The following is a 6,011-nucleotide window of genomic DNA, read 5'->3' as shown; positions in this document are numbered from 1 at the left end:
ATATTAATAGATATCTCTTTCTTCGTACCGAATCTGAGTTGAGAGGTTATTATTTTTTCTTTTAATTTGATCATCATGTATTTTATTTTATTTTTTAATATTTTTTATTTAATAATTAAAAAAATAAGTATTGATATTTTTTTTTTTTAAAAATATTTAAACATGTATAAAAAATATTTTTTTTAAAAAAAAGCAATTTTGACTAAGATACAGAGCAAACTTGTATAGTAGCAGTAGCCTATCGAATATATTACTTTTATTTTATAACAAACTTCAGCAATACAACAGGTGTAGTGCTCAATGTTTTGAATACCGTACCGAAAGTCATACCGGTCAAGGCACTGGAATGAAATATTTCGGTACCGTTTCGTGTACCGTTTCGGTCACGATACCATTTCGGTACTGGTACCGTACCGGCACCGTTTTATGTACCATTTCGAAATAATTTAAACCTGGATAAATTATATATATACAAGCATTAACTGTATTCCAAAATAACAACAAAATAAGTCATAAACTCAATACTTTTCAATACAAGTCTTAAGTTTTAAGTTACAATTAACATAAAATTATAAATACCAACATTATCATGATAAAATCATTAACGTCATCACGTCATCAAAAATACTAATCCTCATCAAAAAGACAATAAGGATCAGGATTTGACATGTTAATCAAAATATTTTCATCAACGTCATAACTGTCATCAACATCAACACCAACATTTTCATTGTCTTCCTCATTTAGTGAGGCTAATGGCTCCTCAATACTTGCCCAATCCAAATCTTCTCCATTAAGAAGCTCAGATTCTTCACCTACCCATTCTTCCATCAAATCAATGTTTTTAAGATTGATTGGATCTAAAGCAGCTCTTCCCTTTTTTATGCTCCTGTCAAAATAAAATCAAGCATAAGTAAAAATGTTATATATTTTTCAACAACGAAAACATTAGTATTAAAAAAATTTACCTCTCTCTCAGCTTCAAGTTATACCGAACAAATACTAAGTCATTCAAACATTTATGCACTAATCTATTTCTCTTCTTCGAATGAATAAAATCAAATGTGCTCCAGTTTCTCTCACATCCAGTTGCACTACAACATTGACTTAGTACTCGAACAGCAAACCTTTGAAGCGTTGGAACCTCGCAACTAAATTGGGTCCACCATGCAACTATAACAATAATGCAATTATAAATTATTAATTAAATACAAGTAAAAATAAAATAAGATAAAATTTAAAGTACATGGTCACACTATTTAACAAATGATATTGATAAATGATAATACCTAGATTAATCTTATCACGCTGGCGGATTGCTAAATAATGTCCAAACTCACCTACTGCATTCTTATACAAGTCAAGTTCTGCAATGATTTTGTCTTGATTATCGGGATCAAGTTCTATTTTCATAACACAGCTGTTGAAGCCTCTTATAACATCATTTTTATTTTTAAAATTGGGGCTATAGTAAATTCCAGAGTTAAGAAAGCAACCCGCAGCATGTAATGGACTGTGAAGCTGCCTATCTCATCTAGAATCAATGATCCTAGTGAATGGACTGAATAAACTGACTTTGTTATTGCATCTTGCTTTTATGTTCTTTTTGGCTCTTTCCATTGCATCATACAAGTATCTCATTGTAGGCTTCTCATCCCCGTCAACAAGTCGTAGAACACGAACCAAAGGTTCACTAACTTTAACAATAAATTGACATTAAGCCCAAAACTCTTTATCTTCTAAAACGATCTCAGCTATCTCATTTCCTATACTGCTCTTAGAATGACTTGATGCAATCTATTTATCACAAGTAAACATTTGTCTGAGTTCTTTCTTAAACAAGAGCAAACATTGGATACTTAAAAAATTTGTCGCAAACCTTGTAATTGCAGGACAACACAAATCATGACCTTTGGTAAAGTCTTTTCTCATCAATGCCAAAACCCAACCATGGTTATAGATAAACTTTGTTATCTTTTTTACCTTTTTTATGGTATCATCAATAAGGGGAAAATATCTTGGATCTGAAAAATTCTCCAACATTAAGTCTATACAATGAGCTGCACATGGGGACCAGTAGAAAGAGCCATACTTCTGTTGTAACTTTTTTCCTGCAGCTTTATAACTTGCATCATTGTCCGTTATGAACTGCACAAGATTCTCAGCTCCAATTTCTTGAACAACCTCATCAAAGATATTAAACAATGTTTCAGCATCTTTTCTAAGGCATGATGTATCAACAGACTTCAAAAACATTGTACCTTTCGGACAATAAATTAGAAAGTTGATTATTGATTGTTGCTTCTGGTTTGTCCAACCATCTGCCATTAGTGAACAACCAGTCTCATTCCAAACCTTCTTAATTTGTTACAAATAATCTTGAACCTCATCCACAGCCATCTTTAATAAATTTCCTCTCAACTCATATAAAGATGGGCCCTTGAATCCTGGCCCAATAGCAGGCATGGCATCGATAGCTGGTTGATAAAACTTAGATTGAGTAGCATTGAAAGGCAAATTAGCATCATACCACCAGCGTGCTACAACCATCTTTACTTTTACAATCATCTCATTTGAACACATAGAACTCTTAATTGAAGGTTGGGCCCCAAGAGTTGTTCTTGGAGCAAAAAATCTACTCAATCCCCCCACTGACTCTCCAGTTCCAGATTTTTTCGACTTCCCCTTACCTTTTGAAAGCTGAGATTGTCCTTCCATATTATTACGATCATTAATATCATCAGATGTTAAATCTATATCGCCTTCAATCTCTGACCTTATTCTCCTTCTTTTCTCTTTGCTTTTTTTCATTTCATTAAGCAACTCCTTCATTTGTCATTTTACATCTTCAGACAACTTTTTACATACTTCTACATCGCCTAGAATTCCAGCTAGATGATGCTTCAACCGAGTGATCCCGCCACCTCTAATTACTTTATTACAATATAAACATTCAGTATTATTTCTTGCCCCTGGCACTGCATGTGCATGGGCCCATACTGGATCTTCTGATCTTACCGGAGCAAGTATTGGAGTTGAAGTCATACCACCGGTTGATTGACAACTAGACATTTTTAACTACTAAAGTATAAAAAATTAACACTTATAAGTTATAAGTAAGCAAAATTAAAAAAAGAAAAAATTCATCAAAATATCAAATCCAAACATGATTAGCTTTAAAAAAACACCAGATTCATCATAAAAAAGTACCAAACAATGCAAACACCCACTGAATTTTAGCTAATACTTGAATAAGGATATTTTTTTTATTATTTATTTTCTGGTAAAGAAATAGTCTTCAAAAGATTTTCACTCCCTTCCCTTTGTTTCAGTCTTGTTCCATCAAAATAAAAAACAACAAACATCAGACAATATATATATATATATATATATATATATTTATATATATTCCATTCTATCACTTAAATCAATGTATTGGAAAACTTGTGAACGTATAATCTAATATTACATCATTAGAAGATGAGAGATTGATAAAAAAAAATAACGATGAATAGATTATTTTTTAAAAATTATATTATGAATGCAACTCCAATCACTATATATTTATATAATATAGGAAAATACGAAAAGTTAGAATCCTCTTTTTTTTTCCCGCTTTCTTATTCTGGGCGATGTAGAAGCATAATTACACTTTTACAGAATAATTACATTCTCATTGTAAATACCAGACTAATTTTTCCCTTTTTTTAAAAGCATTTTTCGTGATCTTTAAAGAAAAACTCTTTCAGCAAGATTTTCATGGCACCAACTACGTATGTATATATATCCTACCCAGCCGTCATTTCTCAAACCCAAAAAACAAATTAATTAAACAAGAAAACAACATTAAAATATTCACATAACTTATATATGCCAACATCTATAAAATTTAAAAATACAATTCTGATTTATTTATAAATAAAAAAAACTAACAAAAAAATTAAATTAATTTCAAGAAAAAGGGCAGACCGGTAGAGAGTCAGACGATGGAGGTCGACTGAGGATTACGAGTTGCACCTCTGCTGTTGCTGCCGCTAGCTGAAAGATTCAAAGAAAATCAAACTTTGTTTGAACTTTGAGAGCTTGCTGCTTGAGGGCTGGTCAGCTGAGGCTGAGAGAACAAATTTGGATTTGTTTGTGTGAAACCGAAAAAGAGAAGAGAGAAATCAGAAAAGTCAAAACCCTAATACGTGAAAGTCCAAAATTGCCCCTGAAAGTTTATTAGAATTTCAAAAATGCCATTGTTGCTAGTTGCAGAATTGCGTACCGGCCGAAACATCAAATACCGGCCGGTACCGGCCGGTACACCTAGTATTTTGAGCGAAATGGAACATATATATTTTCGGTACCGGCCGAGCGGCCAGTACGGCATATACCGGCCGTATCGGCCGGTACGGTACGGTACCAAAAACACTGTTAGTGCTACATAGCATACTACATGGTTGTTTTTTATTTTTTTTTTCTCACTTTCTCTCTCTCTTCTCTGGCCTGATTCTCTCCCACGTCCGATTCACCTTCAGCCCAACCCGACGTCGTCGTGCTTCGTGCGTCGTCCGGCCTCACCGCCACCACCGGCGACTCTCCCTCATGCCGGTGACCAAGTCAGTCACTACCGATCTCACTTACGCACAACTCTCTCTCTCCCTTGTAGTAACTCAACAGAAATAGATTTCACTAGGGGTGTAAATTTAAATCGAGAAATCAGAAAATCAGTCCGGACCGGACCGGTTGGACCGGTTTTGAACCGGTCCGGAACCGATTCTTGAATTATGCAAACTGGTAGTTCCGGTTCTACGATTTTCGGGACCAGACCGGTTGGGAGAAAAAATATAAAAATTAATATTTTATATATAATTTTTATATATAATATATAATTATATGTGAAATTTTTATATATAATATATATAATTATGGGTGCGGCTACTATGTCGCCCCAACTTGACCACTGGGCTTGCCGCCCAGTGTAAAAAGTTTTTTTTTCACATTTTTTTAATACATTTAAATATTTTAAAAAAATAAAAAAAAATATACCAATACACTTAAAATCACTTCCTTAATCACTAATTGAAAAAAAAAAAATTTGACCAGCAGTCAAACATAGTGGGCAAAGTGGGGAGGCAAAGTAGTTTTTTCCTATGATTATATATCATATATGAAATAATTTTATATTATAATTTATAAATTATAACATAAAATATTAATATTAAATATTAACATTTGTAATTTGTTTGATTATATGTTATTAATATAATTATATATAAGATAATGTTATTATAATTTATAAAATAAAAGTTTAACCTTGAAGATGAAAATTTAATTGATCATATACTTTAAACATAAAAAATATATATTAAATTAAATTATATATAGTCTAATATATTATATAGCTATACTAATATATAAGTTTATGATTAATACTAATATATAACTATATTAAGTGTATAATATTAATACTATTATATAGTTTAATATATTATATAACTATACTAATATATAAGTTTATAACTAATACTAATTTTTCTACTAAAACATATTTTTTTTACTAAAGCACATTTTTTTAGTAGTCTAGGTTTTGTAATAGGAACAGATTTTTTAAAGTAATTTTTTTTTATTAACAGATTTTTATTTTTTAATGACAAACTTAAATTTTAAAAAAGGGGATCGGAAACCGATAAAAATGGAGATACTGATTTAGGAGTGTAACCAGTGCGTAATCGATTTTGAAAAATACAAAACTGGTACATACCGATTCGGTCCTAAATTTTGCCTAAAACCGGACCGGACCGGTTATACTCCTAGATTTCACCAATTTCTCTTCACTTGTGCTGCTGTATGCGACCACCCAGGCCACCGCACCTCCACCACCTCATACCGGCGACTACCTCTCGCAGACCCAACCACCACAAAGGCACAAATCTCCTTCGCTCTGTCCCTCTCCCTCTCCGTCGCACACACGCAAATTACCCATAAAATAGATTTCACACGAGCTCGAGGCCACCGAAGGCCCTATC

At 32.5% G+C, this 6,011-nt stretch overlaps 1 long non-coding RNA gene across 1 annotated transcript in view; it reads right to left on the bottom strand.

Moving 5' to 3' along the window:
* Positions 1–724: 724 nt before the first annotated feature.
* Positions 725–6,011, bottom strand: part of LOC121265501 — a 28,216-nt gene continuing 22,929 nt past the window's right edge. The window contains exons 3-4 of the long non-coding RNA XR_005940675.1: positions 1,817–1,822; positions 725–889 (exon numbers count right to left, since the gene is read on the bottom strand). This is a non-coding gene — a long non-coding RNA (uncharacterized LOC121265501). The remainder of the gene's footprint in view (positions 890–1,816; positions 1,823–6,011) is intronic.

The sequence above is a fragment of the Juglans microcarpa x Juglans regia genome, chromosome 5D, assembly GCF_004785595.1.
Source record: "Juglans microcarpa x Juglans regia isolate MS1-56 chromosome 5D, Jm3101_v1.0, whole genome shotgun sequence".
In the NCBI taxonomy this organism is placed as follows: domain Eukaryota; kingdom Viridiplantae; phylum Streptophyta; class Magnoliopsida; order Fagales; family Juglandaceae; genus Juglans; species Juglans microcarpa x Juglans regia.
The sequence above is the reverse complement of the archived record's forward strand: the minus strand, read 5'-3'. Positions and strand labels throughout refer to the sequence as shown.